The following is an 18,598-nucleotide window of genomic DNA, read 5'->3' on the forward strand; positions in this document are numbered from 1 at the left end:
CTCTGGCATCCACTAGGGGACACTGGAGGCTGAAGACACTGGGGATGGCCCAAATCTGTCCCTGTGGGCAGGAGAGCACTGAGGAATCTGCAAAACAAGCCAACCAAACCGCGAAGCGGAGGCAGCAAACGTATCAAACTTGTAAAACCGAACAAAGGTAGTAACCATAGACCAAGTAGCTGCACAGCAAAGTTGAGACAGAAAGACACCACAACTTGTGGCCCATGATGGACCAACAGACCAAGTGGAGTGCGCCAGAATAACTGGAGGCCGGCGGGCGGAGTTCAAATAGGCTTGTCGAAAGGCCAACTTAATCCATCTTGCCAAAGTTAGCTTGGAGGCTGGCCAACCTCACTTGACCACATCCTACAGTACAAACAAGGCATCTGTTTCCCGCAAGTGCGCTGTCCGAGCCAAATACTAAGCATCCGGACAACATCCGCAAGAAGATGATTCTCCAGAGTCCTCTTTTAAAGCAGGAACCACAACTGGCTGGTTAATGTGAAATGCCGAAGCCACTTTTGGCAGAAACCCGGAGCGCATCCGAAGTTCTGCACGATCTTCATGAAAAGATAAGATAAGGTGGCTTGCACGATAAGGCACCCGAATCAGAAACCCTTCGAGCGGAGGCCAAGGCCAAAAGAAGAACAGCTTTCCAAGTAAGGAACTTCAACTCCACATCTTCCAATGGTTCAAATACAGAGGACTGTAAGAACCAGACTGAGATCCCACGGAGCTGTAGGTGGAACAAATGGCAGTTGCAACCGCAACAATCCTTGTAAGAAGGTTTGCACTTCCAGAATGACACCCAATTTCTGCTGGAAAAAGATTGACAACTCTGATACCTGAACCTTGAGTGAACCTAGACGTAGCCCCGAATCCAAGCCAATTTGTAAAAACCAACAAGAGCACGGCTAGTCTAAAATCCTCTGTGCACCAAGACATACGTCCGCCAAATGCTGTGGTAATGGGTGGCCGTGACAGGCTTCTGAACCTTGAACATGGTAGGATTAACTGAGGAAGGAATCCCCTTATTCCCTAAGAGGCTTCAAGAGCCATCCCGTTAAACGCAGCCGCATCAAATCTGGGTGAAGTAATGGCCCTTGCTGTAGTAAGTTTGGACCAAGACAACCGCCACGGGTCTACAAGGAGTTGGAGGATGTCTGAAAAACAAGCTCTCCGAGGACAATTTGGGGCCACTAGAATGACCCAAGTTGACTCCGTTTGAGTACTCGAGGTAGAAGCGGAAAACGGAAGAAAGATACACCAGATCGTACGGCCAAGAAGCTATCGGCTTCCGCACCTGGATCCAGAGTTCTGGATACATAGCGTGGCAGTTGATTCAAGCGGGAGGCCATGAGATCTACCCATGGGTGACCCAATCGTTGAACTAACTGTTGAAACACTTGATGGTGGACAGCTCACTCCCCCGGGTGAAGGTCCTGACGACTGAGATAATCTGCTTCCCAGTTGTCGACTCCTGGATTGAAAACTGCCGATAATAGAACCTCGTGACGTTCGTCCCACCTCAGAATTCGAGCCACCTCCCACATGGCCATGCGACTGTGTGCTGCCTTGGTGGTTGATATGAGACTGCGGTCGCATTGTCAGATTGCACTCGTACCGCCCTTGATTGAAGTAGGTGGACTGCTTCCTGAAGCGTTATTGAAGATCGCTCTCAGTTCCAATACATTTATGGGTAGTAATTGTTCCTACACGGACCATCTGCCTTGGAAGTGAAACTCGAGGATCACTGCTACCCAGCCTCTGAGACTGGCATCGGTAGTGACAAGGATCCAAACCCATATACCGAATCTCTTCCCCACCATGAGGTTGTTCAGATGAAGCCACCAGAGAAGAGATATTAGAGTACTTGGAGCTAATTGCACCGTCCCATGGAGATGGGTCCCTGAACACGGTGTTAAGAGGTCTAGTTGAAAAAGGCAGAGAATGAAACCAACTGAATTGCAATGTCTCATAGGCTGCAACCATCTTCCCTAAGAGACTAATGCAAAGCAAAACCAGTCTGATACTCTGAGCCTTGTCCTACGGCAGGAATACTTTCTGTAGTTTGGTATCCATGATCAGTCCCAGAAACTGGATATGCTGGGATGGCAATAGATTGGACTTCCTGAAAATGGGGATCCACCCATGTTGTAGCAGAACCTCGTGAGTGATCAACGCATGCTCCTGAAGAGTCTCTCCTGATAACCCTTTTAGTAAAAGATTGTCCAGGTATGGTACCACCGTCACTCCGAGAGAATGAAGGTGTGCTACCATGACTGTCATGACCTTGGTAAACATTCTTGGAGCCGAAGAAAGTCCGAAAGGAAGTGCTTTGAATTGGTAATGGTCTTGTATTGCAAATCTCAGGAACTCTTGATGTTGTTCCCAAACAGGGATGTGTAGGTACGCATCCTTTATGTCCAGGGATATCATGAACTCTCCTGGCTCTAGACCCGCAATTACTGAGCCGATGTACTCCATCTTGAATTGATAGTGAGATATTGGTTCAAGGACTTCAGATTCAGGATGGGCCTTACTGAGCTGTCCGGCTTCGGAACTACAAACAGGTTTGAGTAGTAACCCTTCATTTGTTGAGGGCCTAGAACAGGCATTAACACCGCTGAGTCCAATAGGGACTGGATCGCTCCCTGAAGAGCCATCTGTTTATCCTTCGAAGCTGGAAGACAGCGATGGTAAAGAACTGTGAGGCAAAAACGTGTGGTCTCTAGGGCACGCACCAGCTCCTCCTGAAAAGTCCAGAGATGAGCACCCACCATGGGAAACTCCAGGTGGGAAGGGAGCCCATCTTTTCAGTAGGTTTGGGATCTTGGCGACAAGTGGTGGTCTGTTGACTACTTCAGCCTTGTCCGCCTTTGGACTGACCAGCCGCAGTCCCGGACATAGGTCGAAAGGAAGTTGAGGTTTGAAAGGAATGAAAAGAGGACCCGAATACGTCCGTTTAGGAGGTGGCGTTATGGACGGCAGGAAGGTGGATTTTCAACCCGTAGCCCGAGACATTAGCTTGTCTAGCTAGTCTCCAAAAAGAACCTGTCCAGTAAACGGTAAGGCTTCCGATTCTGCGTCAGCCTGCCAGGAACGCAGCCAGAGGGCTCGATGAGCCGCTACAGCGGCGGCTGAAATCCGTGCCCCCACCTGACCAATATCCTTCGAAGCTTCCTCCAAATAGGCCACAGATTCTTTAATATGTTCTGCAAGAACAATTACGTCTTCAGTTGGAACTCCTGCTTCCAATTCCGTAATCAGGAGGGCAGCCCAATGTTCTACTGCCTTGTTTACCCAAGATCCGGCCAAAGCAAGGCGCCTGCAGCTGTATATATAGTTTTCAAGGTCGTTTCCATCTTCCCATCTGATAGATCTTTTAAGGCGGTCGCCCCCGATACCGGTAAAGCAGTCTTCTTGGACAATCTGGAGAGAAACGAGTCGACCGGAGGGGGTTGCTCCAATTTTTCAATCACAGTGGCTGGAAAAGGGTAAGTTGAAAGAAATAGTTTTGGGACCTGGAACCCTTTTGTCTGGGTGTTTCCAAGCCTCGGATAAAAAGTTCGTCCAGCTTAGGAGAAAAGTCACTATGGACTTGCGTCGGTTTCCAAATAGGGAAGAATCAGGGGATTCCGTAAAGATCAATACTTGACGAACCGCCTTTATAAAGGGCTTCCACCCCTTGCACGTTTTTCCCATTACGTTGGATCGTCACCATCCGACACGTCATCGATCTCCTTTTCCTCCCAGTCTTTGGTTCTACGTTCATCTGATTCATCCGACTGGAGAATAGCCAGAATAGTGCTTTTCTTGTTAGTATGCTCGACCACTGGTAGTGGTGTCTTGGTAGAGGAATCCATTCGCTTAACTAGACCTTCAACTGACTTAGCCAGGTCTGTTACCCAGGCCGGTTCTGTAGGAAAAGAAGGTAACGCAGAATCATGAGCTCTCGCAAGTTCACTATCTTTGCAAGAAGCTGCCAATTCGGACCTAAGATCTGTCATAACCTGCACCAAGGTCATAGCCCAAGGAGGGTTTGATCCCTCCGCAGAAGTAGTCGCTTGAAGTACCTCGTCCCGTGCACAGGTAGTACAGACAGTAGAACCGTCAGATGCTTACAGCATCTTTTTGTTGCATTTGGTGCATACAAAAAAAAAAAAAAAGACACTTGAAGTCTTCTGCGCTGTGCCCTTCAGACATTGTTGTCCAGATTCAAAGACAATTCTAGTCAGCCACACACTCACGACGCAAGCAGACAAGGGTTAGGGAGGGCAGGTAGAGGTAGAGAGAGCACACTCTAAGCCACAGAGCTCTTTCCCTCTTACCAGTCACTGTAAATATTAGCCTTATGCCAAGAGTCCTTCCATCTCCAGTCAGTTAAAGTGTCCAGGGTAAGCAGGGAATCTTCAGTGCATAGAGATCTCCCAACTGTAAAACGAGCAGAGGGAGAATAATAGTGCAGTCTGCCTGAGCTTGTGTAGAACAAGCTCCACCCTCCTTCCCGCTGCCTGTGTACCTGCTCAACACCATTACAAGTGTGCCAGGGTACTTGGGCCGGTAAATCCGTTTCTCGTAGTCCGTAGAGAATACTGGGGTTCCATTTAGTACCATGGGGTATAGACAGGTCTACTAGGAGCCATGGGCACTTTAAAAATTTGATAGTGTGGGCTGGCTCCTCCCTCTATGCCCCTCCTACCAGACTCAATCTAGGAAACTGTGCCAGAGGAGACGGACATATTTTGAGAGAAGGATAGATAAGGATAGTGGGGAGATTCAGAAAACACACACGGAAAGCCAAGCTAACCAAATCCTATTTTCTCTTACGTCCTAGAGGATACTGGGGTCCATTTAGTACCATGGGGATGTACCAAAGCTACCAAACCGGGTGGGAGAGTGCCGAAATTCCTGCAGAACTGATTGGCCTCGGAGGAAGTTCAGTTTGGTCAAAGTATCGAACTTGTAGAACTCAGCAAACGTGTTCTAACCTGACCAAGTAGCTGCTCGGCAGAGCTATAATGCAGACACACCCCGAGCAGCTGCCCAGGAAGAACCCACCGACCTAGTAGAGTGAACCTGTACAGATTTTGGACACCGCAAACCTGCTGTGGAATAAACATGCTGAATAGTAAGCCTGATACAACGTGCAATGGACTACTTTGAAGCGGGTCACCCAATTTTATTAGGATCATAAAGAACAGAGTCAGATTTTCTGTGGACGAGCTGTTCGCTTTACATACACCTACAAAGCCCTCACAACATCCAAAGACTTTGTAGTAGCAGAGGTGTCGGTGACAACCGGAACCACAATAGGTTGATTGATGTGAAATCCGGACACCACTTTCAGAAGAAATTGCTGACGAGTTCCGAGTTCAGATCTGTCCTCATGGAAAATTAAAGAGACTTTTGTGAAATAAAGCCCCCAGCTCCGACACGCGTCTTGCTGAAGCAAAGGCCAACAGTGTGAGGGTCTTCCACGTAAGATATTTTACATCCACCTCCTGTAACTGTTCAAACCAGTCCGATTGGAGGAACTGCAGCACCATATTGAGATCCCAAGGTGCCGTAGGAGGCACAAAGGGAGGTTGGATGTGCAGAAAACCTTTCAAGAACATAAGGACTTCGGGAAGAGAAGCCAAAATTGTTTCTGAAAGAAAATGGACACGGCCGAAATCTAGACTTTTATGGAGCCCAGACACAGGCCCACATCCACGCCTGCCTGCAGAATAAGCAGGATTTGTTCAAAGTGAAATTCCACAGCAGAATATTGTCTGCTCTTACACCAAGAGACGTACTTCTTCCAGATACGATGGTAATGTTTTGACGTTACCCCCTTCCTGGTTTGGATCAAAGTTGGGATAACCTTGTGAGGGATCCCTCTCCTGGCTAAAATCAGCCATTCAAATTCCATGCCGTCAAACGTAGCCGCTGTAAGTCCTGAAAGACGAATGGGCCCTGTTGCAGAAGATCCTCGCTTAGAGGTAGAGGCCACGGATCCTCGAGGAGCATCTACAGAAGGGCCACGTACCAGGCCCTTCTTGGTCAGTCTGGAGCAATGAATATTGCTTGAACCCTTTCCCTTTTTATTCTCTTTAGAATTTATGGAGTTGTCAAGGCGTCCACTGCCACTGCCTGTGGGTCTCTTGACCTGGAATAATACCGCTTGAGCTTCTTGTTGAGACGAGAGGCCATCATGTCGATGTGTGGATATCCATCGACTTGTCAAGCACCTGAACACTTCCAGGTGAAGGCCCCACTCCACCGGGTGCATGTCATGTCTTCTGGGGAAGTCTGCTTCCCAGTTGTCTACTCCAGGAATGAAGACTGCTGACAACGCCACAGCGTTTTTCTGCCCAGAGGAGAATTCTTGACACCTCTGACACTGCTGATCTGCTTTTCGTTCCACCCTGTGTTTATGTACGTCACTCCCGTCACATTGTCCGAATGGACCTGAATGACCCGATCTTGAAGATGTGAGGTCTGCAGAAGGGCGTTGTATATGGCCGTGAGTTATGACTTCCTGACTTGACCTTCTTCCTTGAAACTGGACCCCGAGTGACTGCTCCCCAACCTCTGAGGCTTGTATCTGTGGTTAACAGAATCCAGTTCCGAATTCCAAACCTCGTCGAGGTGAGAAGTCTGTAGCCACCACAGAAGGGAGATCCTGGCTTTTGGCGACAGACTGATCCTCTGGTGCATATGAACATGCGATCCAGACCATTTGTCCAAAAGATCGAGCTGGAAGGGTCATGCATGAAACCTTCTGTATTGAAGAGCCTCGTAAGAGGCCACCATTTTCCCCAGAAAGAGAATGCACACATGCAGACACCCGGGTTGGCTTCAGGACATCCGGAATCATCGACTGGATTACCAATGCTATCTCCAACGGAAGTAACACTTTCTGCAACTTCTTGTCCAGTATCATTCCCAGGAATGTCCAGCAACCTTTCCCTGGACAGTGCTTTTATCAGGACATCGTCCAGGTACGGAATTATGTTCACTCCCTGTTTGCAGAGTATAAACATCATCTCTGCCATCACCTTTGTGAACACCCTCAGTGCCGTGGAGAGATCAAATGGCAGGGCCTGGAACTGGTAGTGACAGTCCTGCTATGCAAACCGTAGATAAGCCCGATGAGGCGGCCAAATCGGAATGTGAAGGTACGCATCCTTGATATGAAATTCCCCCCTCATCCAGACCTGAGATTACCGCTCTCAGAGACTACACCTTGAATTTGAACACTCGGGTTCAAAGACTTGAGGCTCAGAATCGGTCTTACCAAACCGTCCTGTTTCGGTACTACAAACAAGTTGGAGTAGTACCCCTTGTTAAGCAGATGAGGTGGAACTTAAACAATGACCTTAGTCCGTACCAGTTTTTGGATGGCATGCTGTAAAGTAATACTTGCCTGTTGTGAAACTGGCAAGCCTGATTTGAAGAATCTGTGAGCTTTTGGAACTCCAGTCTGTAGCCCTGGAAAATAAGATCTACGACCCAGGGATCCTGGCACGAATTTGACCAGATCTGACTGAAGAATTGTAGGCGGGCTCCCACCTGACAGCTTTCCAGCCATTGCGGTCCACCATCATGCTGAAGTCTTTAAGGAAGCAGAGCCTGAGCTCTGTTCCTGAGCACCTGCAGTTGCTGGTTTACCTCTTGCGCTGCTGGAGGACGTAGAAGCACCTCTGGATTTGCCCTTGAACTTGGCCTTCCGAAAGGACTAACTTAGAAGCTGAATAAGTCTTCTTGGTAGGGGACTTAGTACACAAATAGTCGCTCCCCCCCTGCTATGACCTCCTGGTAGCACTGAGGTAATCTGGAGTCACACCAGAGGAGCTGCGCGTCCCAGTCAGTCAGCGTCTGTGTCCACTGCAGAGGGAAAATGGCGCTGGAGAGCTGCTGGGTCCTCTCATAGTGAAGCCCCGCCCCTTCAATGGCACACGGTCTTCTCGCTTTTTTGATACAGGCTGAGGCTCTGTTTGGGGTGGCGGCATGCTGCGGAAATGTAGGCTAGCCATGGTAGGGCTCGCGAATAGTTCCCTCAGGAGCTCAGTGTCCTGTCAGTGGGGAACGGGACCAGTAACCCTTCGAGAGGTTGGGCCGTTCCCCCCCCCCCCCCACCTAAGTCCCACGAAGCAGGCAGACTGGTGCCAACCAGCCCTGCCTGAAAATAACAGAGAAAATAAATGCAGAAAACTTCAGTAGCTTCCTTCAGCGTGACCGGCTCTTCCGGGCATATTTTCTAAACGGAGTCTGGTAGGAGGGGAATAGAGGGGAGGAGCCAGCCCACACTATCAAATTCTTAAAGTGCCCATGGCTCCTTGTGTATCAGTCTATACCTCATGGTACTAAATGGAACCCCAGTATCCTCTATGACGCAAGAGAAATCATAAAAAAAAATATATACAGCCAGAGATCACTACACATTTGGTGATCTAAACATGGGATAATACTAATGCTATGAGGATTAATGAAACCAAAGTAGTATATGGTGTTTGCTGTCCTTGTACACCACTTTGAATGACTCAAGAATTTAGAATATTGAGAATCTGGTCTGACTCCACAAAAAGGGGATCTCTGGTATTAAACTATTGTGAGGAAATAAGAGGTCTGACAATGAATATAGCTATGACTCACTTCCCGTGTCAAAAATTTACTTTTTATCCCCATATCCATTCAATTCATCCGTTTGTTCATTCTCCATAACATGTCCATTGCTGCTCACCCAATATTGTTTAAAACAACCTTAATATTGTTCATACAAGCAACTGTTCCATGTTGTCCATTATCCTTTAGATAATATATTTTTGTTAGACCTAGTTTCCTATTTTTTTTTCCATACACCAGTCAGAGGGCGAGTCATAAGGTACCATTGTCCCTTTTTTCCCTTTTTTTTTTTACTCCCTATTGTCCAACAGTGAGCTCACCAGACAGGGGGGCTCTCTGGCTGATTTAATCACCTTGATTAGAATATTTATTGTATTCAAATGCTGTAAGATGCTAAAGACAAAGAAGTCAAACATACCCCTGCAATATGAAGCTTCTGGGGCTATAAGCTTCCCAGAGAGCTGAAGAGAGCTTCTAAACCAGAGGTTCTCAAACTCGGTCCTCAGGACCCCACACAGTGCATGTTTTGCAGGTAACCCAGCAGGTGCACAGGTGTATTAATTACTCATTGACACATTTTAAAAGGTTCACAGGTGGAGCTAATTATTTCACTTGCGATTCTATGAGGAGACCTACAAAACATGCACTGTGTGGGGTCCTGAGGACCGAGTTTGAGAACCTGTGTTCTAAACTAATAAGTAATGTTCTGTCAGGCGTTTGCGGTGGGAATCCGATTACACAGGTGTGCTGAGCCGTTTATAACCCATTCTTTTCAATAAACCACTGTTGGTTTTTCATGTACCACCGTGCCCGAGTGATTTGGACCCTGGTATCTTCACAACTATCATAGGTTAAACTTTTTGGCCCTGATGGTTAGATTACATCAAGGTGTTATCTGGCATATTTATTTATGGCATTTACTTGTTAGGAATCAATCTATTGAGGTTTACCCCTGAAGAAGTCAAAAGACGAAACACGTAGGGGTTTAGTCACATGTCCATTGTCCAACTATGTGAGGAATTCTCCACGTTAAGCTCACACCTGAATAAACTAAGGATGGAACTCTAATAATCTCTCTAGTACTGGCTTTTGTTCATTGACCATTGTATCTCTTTTAAACAATACTGCATGTCATGTGTGATACAGTACTGAATTTATTAATGTGAAACTGTTTTTAAAATACCAAATCTATGTTTTAACTGGAAATAAACATTTGGTATTAATTTCATTAATTGGTCATTTGACCTGGTCTGTTGGGTGAATATTTTTGGTGAGGGTATTTTTCATGATTCCTCCCTATTTTATATTTACATCAAGAGAAGGAAAAATATGTCACCAAGAAATCGAGGGGTTCTTCTACTGGACTCTAAGTTCAAGCTTCTCGCTGAATTCATAATTTTTTGGTCCAATTTTGCGCCCTCTGGAGAGAGATATAGATAGATAGATAGATCTCTATATCTCTATATTTATTTTTTATTGTTATTTCACACACACGTGCCTGGCCGTGTCTTTTGCTGCTCCTAAGGCGCACGTGCATCGCAGTAAATGATCCGCATTCACACCTAGATACAGCCACATATAATATAAATACGAGTGAGGCACATTAAACATGATGCGAATATAATGAATTGTGCAATTCTCATACGACTAATCTCATTACTGTTCTGTTATTTTGATGGTCTTGTAACTAGTACTAGTTAATTTAAAACTGTAAAAGTGACAATAGTGTAGTCCACATAATGAGTGGTTATTTGTAAAGTTGTAATATACTGTAATAATTACAAAGGATACCAAATCAATTGACTTTCTTACATTCATGTATTACTCAATTAGAAACTTGTAAAATATTAATATGTAATATAAAATAGGATGTCATAGTCTACTTCAAAATCCTGATAGTAGGGGACATGGTGTCAGGAATGATCTGTATTTCCCCAAATCAAGATAAAATCACTTGGTAATGGTATTTTCCTGCCTATTATCAGGGTTGTATGGTGATGCTTTGGTGTGGATAACTCTAGGACCCTGCTTTCCCTATGTCTAATTCTCACCCAATATATAAATTTAAGAGATTTGTGCTAATGGCTTTCTAAAGGGTGGGACAGGTAACGGATGGCAAAGAAAAAAGGAGATATATGGTAAGACTTACCATTGTTAAATCTTTCTGCGAGGTACACTGGATTCCACAGGGAATAACATTGGGGTGTAGAGTTGGATCTTGATCAGAGGCACCAACAGGACTGTTCCCTGGATGCACTGCACCGCCCCCTATATCCCCGCCTCCAGGCACTGGAGCTCTGTTTTGTTAACCAGTCCAATGCAGTAGCAGGTAAAAGACTACAGTAGTTAATAGCCACAGATAACCCAATTCTCACGAGAGGAAGAGGAGGAGGAGGTACCAGCGGCTAATGCCATACAAACCCAAAGAAGCTAAGTGCGCCCGGGTGGGTGCCCTATGGAATCCAGTGTACCTCGCAGAAAGATTTAACAATGGTAAGTCTTAACATAAATCTCCTTTTCTGCAGCGGGGTACACTGGTATTCCACAGGGAATAATATCGGGGATGTCCTACAGCAGTTTCTCATGGGAGGGGTCGCACTGCAGCAGGCACAAGAACCCGGCGTCCAAAGGAAGCATCCTGGGAGGCGGAAGTATCAAAGGCATAGAACCTGATGAACGTGTTCACAGAGGACCACGTAGCCGCCTTGCACAACTGTTCTAGGGAAGGTCCAACAGACAGTAGAATGGGCCTTGATGGTAGCAGAAGCTGGAAGTCCAGCCTGAACATAAGCCTCTGCAATTGCCATTCTAATCCATCTGGCCAAGGTCTGCTTATTCGCAGGCCAGCCACGTTTGTGAAAACCAAAAAAGGACAAAGAAACAGATCTCCAAGAAGCCGGATCTCTTCACATATATACAGAGAGCCCGTACCACATCCAAAAGACCTTTCTTTGGAAGACAAACCGGGAGAGATAAAGGGCGGAACAACAATCTCTTGGTTAAGGTGGAAAGACTACATCACCTTAGGTAGAAAACCAGGGCGAGTTCTAAGAACCGCATGGTCACGGTGAAAAATCAGAAAGGGTGACCGACAGGATAAGGCACCCAAGTCTGAAACCCTTCCACCAGAAGCAATAGCCAGCAAAAATAATATAAGTGTAAGCCATTTAAGGTCCACAGACTCAAGAGGTTCAAACGCAGACTCTTGTAGGGCATCCAGAACAGACAAATCCCAAGGAGCCACAGGAGGAACATAGGGATGTTGAATCCGTAAAAACACCCCGAGTGAAAGTATGAACGTCAGGCAGAGTCGCAATTTTTTTCTGAAACCATACAGACAAAGCTGAAATAGGAACCTTGAGGAAGGCCTAAGTCCAGGCCCTGTTGCAGAAAAGCCAAAAGTTTAGCAGTACTGAACCTGTACGCATCATAATTCGTAGCCGCACACCAGGTGAAATAAGAAATCCAGACCCTATAATAAAATCAGAGCCGAAGCCAGTTTACGGCTTTCAACATAGTTTGAATGACCGCCTCAGAAAATCCTTTGGCCCTCAGAACTGAAGCTTCAAGAGCCACACCGTCAAAGCCAGTCGAACCAGACCTTTGTAGACACAACAGCCCTAAACGAGGAGGTCTGGGCGTTGCGGAAGTAGAAGAACATGCTCTATCGAGAGACCCTGCAGGTCTGAGAACCAATGCCATCTGTGTCACGCTGGAACGATTAGAAGTAGTAATCCTCCTTGCTTGAACTTCCTTATTACCCTGGGCAGGAGTGACACCGGAAGGAACACATACGGCAACCGAAAGTTCCATGGAATTGCCAGTGCGTCCACAAACGCTGCTTGAGGATCCCTTGTCCTTGCTCTGAAGACTGGAACCTTGTGATTGTGTCGAGATGCCAACAGGTCTACATCTGGTAGGCCCCACTTGTCCACTAGGAGTTGAAAGACTTCCCAATGAAGGCTCCACTCTCCGGCATGTACGTCCTGACGACTGAGGAAGTCCGCTTCCCACTTGAGGACATCCGGAATGAACACTGCCGATATGGCTGGCAGAGGGCGTTCCGCCCATAGAAGAATCTTTGACACTTCCATCATTGCCATGCGGCTTCGAGTGCCGCCTTGATGATTTATGTATGCCACCGTGGTAGCATTGTCCGCCTGTACTTGAACAGGCCTGTTCTGTACTAGAGGCAGGGCCAGTTTCAGAGCATTGAACAATGCCCACAACTCCAGAATGTTTATCGGAAGGAGAGATTCCTCCCTGGTCCACCGACCCTGAAGAGTGTTGCTCCAACACCGTGCCCCAACCTCGCAGACTGGAATCTGTCGTTAGGAAGACCCAGTTGGAGATCCAGAAGGGACGACCCCCGCTCAATTGTTGGTCCTGGAGCAACCAGCTCAGAGACAGATGGACTTCTGGAGTCACGGAAATCATGTGAGACCTGATGCGGTGAGGCAGGCCATCCCACTTGGATGGGATTAACCGCTGCAGAGGGCGGGAATGAAATGGAGCGTACTCTACCATGTCAAAAGCAGACACCATGAGGCCTAGTACTTGCATCGCCGAGTGTATCGACACGTGGTAGAGATAGGAAGCATAGCATCTTGTCCTTAAGTTTCAGGACCTACTCCAGAGACAAGAACAACCGTTGGTTGTGTGTGTACAATAATGCCCCCAGGTGCCCCATGCTCTGAGCAGGGACCAGTGAGGATTTCTTCCAGTTGATGAGCCACCCGTGGGCTTGCAGGAATTGGACTGTCCGTTCCAGAGGACAGGAGAACCTCTGGGGAGCTTGCCAGGATCAACAAGTCGTCAAGATACGGCAGGATCCAGGTACCCTGACAGCAGAGAAAGGCAGTCATGACCTTGGTGAAGATTCGCAGAGTCGTGGTTAGTCCAAAAGGCAAGGCCTGGAATGGATATGTAGGTTGCCAATAGCAAACCGCAGATATTGCTGATGCGGTATGGCAATAGGTATATGTAGGTAAGCATCCTGCATGTCCAGAGATATCATATAGTAGAATTTGGATACCTTCACAAATTTGTTCAAATACTTGAGGTTGAGAATGGGCCGTGAGGAACCATTCAGTTTCAGAACTAGGAACAGCGTTAAATAGTAACCCCTGCCTCTCTGAGCCAGAGGCACCGGCACTATCACTCCTGTATCCAGGAGGAATTGTGCCACAAAATGTAGAGAGTTTGCTTTCAACGGATCCGAAGGGATATTTGTCGAGCAAATCTGGCGAGGGGGACGTTTCTTGAAAGACGGCGTATCCGTGAGAGACGACTTCCCTCACCCAGGCGTCTGAAGTGGTCTGTAACCATACCTGAGCAAACCACAGAAGTCGGCCTCCCACCCTGGGGTCCCCCAGGGTGAGGCCCGTCCTGTCATGCAGCAGGCTTGTTTGGTTTGGAAGCAGGCTGACGGGCAGCCTATGAACGTTTAGGCTTAGAGGTTTTGGAAGTGCAAGCCCGTTTTGGGTACACCTGTCCCTTTGCTTTACTTGGGAGGTCGAAAGGAACGAAAAGTGGGACTCTTAACCTTCGGAGCCAAAGGATTAGTACTCGGCAGACATGCAGTTTTAGCAGATGCTAAGTCAGCAGCAATCTTGTTCAGATCTTCCCCAAAAAGGATGTCTCCCTTAAAAGGGATCACCCCCCAAGGTCTTTATTAGAGTCCAGATCCACAGACCAGGACCGCAACCACAGAATCCAGCAAGCCAGAATGGACGTAGTAGATGCTTTGGCTGCCAGCACAACGGCATCAGAGGCCGCCTCCTGATGTAATGAGAGGCTGTGGTAATGTATGAAAGACTGTCTGGCATTACCAGAAAAATTCAGTGGTAGCTCCGCTTCAACTTCTTGAACCCAGGCTTCAATAGCTTTTGCAGCCCAAGAAGCCACTATAGTAGGTCTATGTACAGCACCAGCAAGAGTATAAATAGACTTCAAACAACCCTCCACACGCTCATCCGTCGGTTCCTTCAGAGAGGTGACTGTAGTGACAGGCAGAGTAGAAGACACCACCAGACGTGCAACATGCGAGTCCACCAGTGGCGTTTCCCAATTTTTTCTTAACTCTGCAGCGAGGGGATAACGAGCTACCATCTTTTTAGACTGGGAGAATTTCTTACCTGGAGACTCCCAGGATTCCAGACGTATGTCAACTAAATGGTCAGAATGTGGCAAAACTAATTTAGTAACCGTCTGACATTTGAACTTAACAGGTTTCTTAGACATATCTGGAGGTTCAGTTTCATCATCGATCTGAAGAATCAGTTTAACAGCCCCCAAGAGGCTAGGAACATCCACCTGTGTTGTAGATACCCCATCAGAAGCATCTGCATCAGTGTCTGATGGGTCAGTATACACTTTTAGAGCTAAAATTGTTATCCTGCACCAGATATAAGATGTTTACTACCAATTAATTAAGCATCGTTTACCAAAAACCAGCTACTCTAAATGCCTAGGACATTCCTATTTGTATCATAGATCGGCTGGAGGTGCTGTGGAATACGTGAATGTAGATAGTAATAGTAATCTCTGAGCAACATGCAAGCTGTGAGAAATATTTAGGAGGTGGTTCAAATTAAATGTGACCGCATGATGTACACATTAATAAATAATCTTTTTTCTCCTTTGTAAGACAGCCACATGTTATATGTATGGTTATAATAAGTGCGTGTCTAAACACAAAAAAATGTGAGTTTCACCGATACATGCTAAACGTGCACTATTATTATATACCAAAAAATTGTTTAGTAACCATAGTGCTTTGCAATTGCATTTTTAAGAAAAAAAGAAAAAAAAAAGTAACCATATGCACATGTTGATTCACTCTTGATTTAATAGGAGGTAGTGATACTCATTGAACACAAGTGATACTTATTCTAGTGTTTAATGTTGGTATATGTGTTTTTGTACACCCTCCCTTTTATTTTAGACGGGTTAGAAATAAAAGTTAAGTTTTAATATTAGTCATTTATTCCTCATACAATACATCACTAATCATTTCAAAAGAGTGCTCCAAAAAAGGAAATTTTCTTTGGGGCTAGTCCCCACAATATTTTTTTGAATATGGGTCAGTATACACACCATCTTCATTGGATGAAGTATCCGAAACATGCGTGGATTGTGAGGTAGAAATGGCCTGCTTTGATGACCCTTTGGTCCTAGGAGGGTGAGAGTCAGGCTTCTGTTTAACCAAAGACTGATTTAAACTGCTGTAACAGAGTCAATAGAGAATCCACCCATGGTGGATTTAAAACAGGGACAATGTGTGATTGTACAGGCACAGGAGGTCCGACAGGGGGCACAAGTCTCGTTACTAGCGTAGTCCGTAAATTCGAAAAAGCAGCCCAAGGTGGGCCTTGGTGTGCCACCGGTGCTGCAAGCTGACCGAGGGGTACAGAACCCCCAATACCTGGACCCTCAGCTGGAATATTTTCCTCAGATAAATCTGCGGCGTCCGCACTGCATGACGCAGGATCAGCCACAGATCTCCAGCCCTGTGACGCAGACATTATTGGAGAATGTAGCCCTAGGGCGTAACAGTACAATATAGCCAGACACAGTACCTGACAAAAAAACCCTGTGGAGTGTGATTGCAATGCAGATCACAAACAGAGAACCCTGATGCACTTAGCCCCCCCCCCCCGTCAGGGTACAGAATATAGGGATAGCAATGTGTGCGAGATACACTGAATAGGAACCACACAGCAGCTATAGGCACACACAGTCACATGTACAATGCAGAAATTATTGCAAACAATAAAACTGCACTAGACTAGCAATACTAAGTAAAGCTATATATGTATACAGTTATAACAATGCACAGTAAATACTGGATGTATATCACTGGATACTTGTACTAAATATTCCTGTAGTTATGCATTTGTTCTTAAGTATTCTACATGTCGTTTAGACAGTGTTAGTTAAGTGTCCTGTAAATGCACAGCGCTGATGAGGCAAGCGGCTTTACAGAGTAGACAGTGCCCAGAAGTCCCAGAAACAGAGCAGCTCTGCGTAATGGCGCCCAAATGCAGCGAGAAAGCGCGCAACAGGGCAGGAACATCTGCTGTAGACGGCGTCTGGGGCAGGGGCTACAGGTCAGCGCCTTATCCCCTCTGCTGGACTTCACCACCGGGTACTACGGAGCCTGTACTAAACGGATTTTAGTAAATCCGACCTGTGCTCCCTGCCCTGGTGGATATTGTGGCCCTGCAGGGACCCCACTGTGTCCACGCCAGCGGCGCAGTCCATCTCCGGAGACCGGATCGCGATTTCTGCGGGTCCCTCTTACCTCCTTCCCTATCGTTCGGCCACGTGATCCAGGAAAGCAGAGGCGGTATGTGTGCCTGATGAGACCAGAGCGCACCCGCTGTAAGTATCCGGCAACCAGGGCGTGGGAGTATACAGCGCCGCTGGAAGAGGAGAGGCAGCCGCAGCACGATAAGTCAGTATGACATATAGCAGCAAGTGCATATGCTGCGGCCATTGAAGTCTTCTTTCTAGTCAGAAAAGCTCTTTTCAGGGCTGCCTAGCACAGCCCTTCCTGTTAGCTGCCTGCACAGCAGGCACCAACTTACAAACTGAGCTCCAGTGCCTGGAGGCGGGGATATAAAGGAGGTGGTGCAGTGCAGACTGGGAACAGTCAAAGCTTTAGCCTGTTGGTGCCTCGAATCAAGATCCAACTCTACACACCTATGTTATTCCCTGTGGAATACCAGTGTACCCCGCTGCAGAGATTATTATTTAAACATATTATAAGGAGGTGACCAAGGGCTGAACATATGAAATGGGGAGGAAGAGGTGGAGACTGATGAGGTATCCATGATGGCGATTATGGGGATTGAGGACGCATGTCTTACAAAAATCTGTCCCAGGGTACTCATGCTGCATGTTGAATCCCACTGTCTTAATGTAGAAAGATAACTACACACACACACCTATTACAAGAATAGCATTTTTAAATATGCTACTGAATTTGTACAGCAAAAAACAAATACAAAAAAACCTTATTGTGAGCAATGCATAATTCAAAAATTATTATTTGTAAACAAGGAATATATAACTCTGGAACCAACCTGAGAACAGAATCCAGGTTAGATGTGATTAAATAGGAATAAAATGGTCCTTCTCTTACCAAATGCCACACCTTGTGGGTGAAGCAAATCCATTAGAAGCCTACACTCTTTGTTGAAGTTTCACCTTTACCCAAGTAAGTAATTAACCTCATTGTAACAATTACGGAACTGGCTACCGGCAAATGGTCACCCGCCACACCCCTGTAATGTATAGTCTGGTATACAATCCTTCACTACTATCTTCTCCACTTTCCCTGATCATGCCATGTTAGCTGGAGTCTGTGGCCAAGCAAGGAAATTGGAACACAAACGATGCTCTAGTCCCAAAACACAATATTCTTAGCAAAAAATATGTAGCTATGGTAGACTTACCATCGATAACGCTATTTCTCCTAATTCCACAGTATCCACAGGATAAACATTGGGATATGAGGTAGCGTCAGCAGATTGGCACCAACGATCAAAGTTTTCGGACTCCCAGAATGCAACGGGCCAGTCCCCTACATCCCTGCATCCTGGCTCAAGCAATTCAGCTCAAGGCAGGAGCATCATTGAGAGCCCTAATCAGGCAAAAAGACCACACATGCACACCCTTCCGTACAAGACGGAATAGGTTAGTAGGAGAAAGGATCCTCAGACCAGGATCGTCAGGGTGGGATCCCTGGGATACTGTGGATTTAGGAGAAATTAGTTAATCGATGGCATGTCTACCATAACTATATATTTCTCCTGCAGGGTCCACGTTATCCACAGAATAAACACTGGGATGTCCCAAAGCAAATACAGTGGTGGAGACGCTCCTGATTGGACAGGAGAATCCTTCGCCCAAATTCAGCGTCCTGAGAGGCGAAAGGTATCAAAGGCATAATGTCTAATGAATGTGTTAATGGAAGACCATG

At 46.5% G+C, this 18,598-nt stretch overlaps 1 protein-coding gene across 1 annotated transcript in view; it reads right to left on the bottom strand.

The window, feature by feature from the left end:
• The window catches only part of ACO2 (aconitase 2), a 215,320-nt gene that overhangs the window by 62,165 nt on the left and 134,557 nt on the right, over positions 1–18,598 (bottom strand). The gene's annotated exons all lie outside the window — the stretch shown is intronic.

Source organism: Pseudophryne corroboree, chromosome 9 (assembly GCF_028390025.1).
Source record: "Pseudophryne corroboree isolate aPseCor3 chromosome 9, aPseCor3.hap2, whole genome shotgun sequence".
NCBI classification, from domain to species: Eukaryota; Metazoa; Chordata; class Amphibia; order Anura; family Myobatrachidae; genus Pseudophryne; species Pseudophryne corroboree.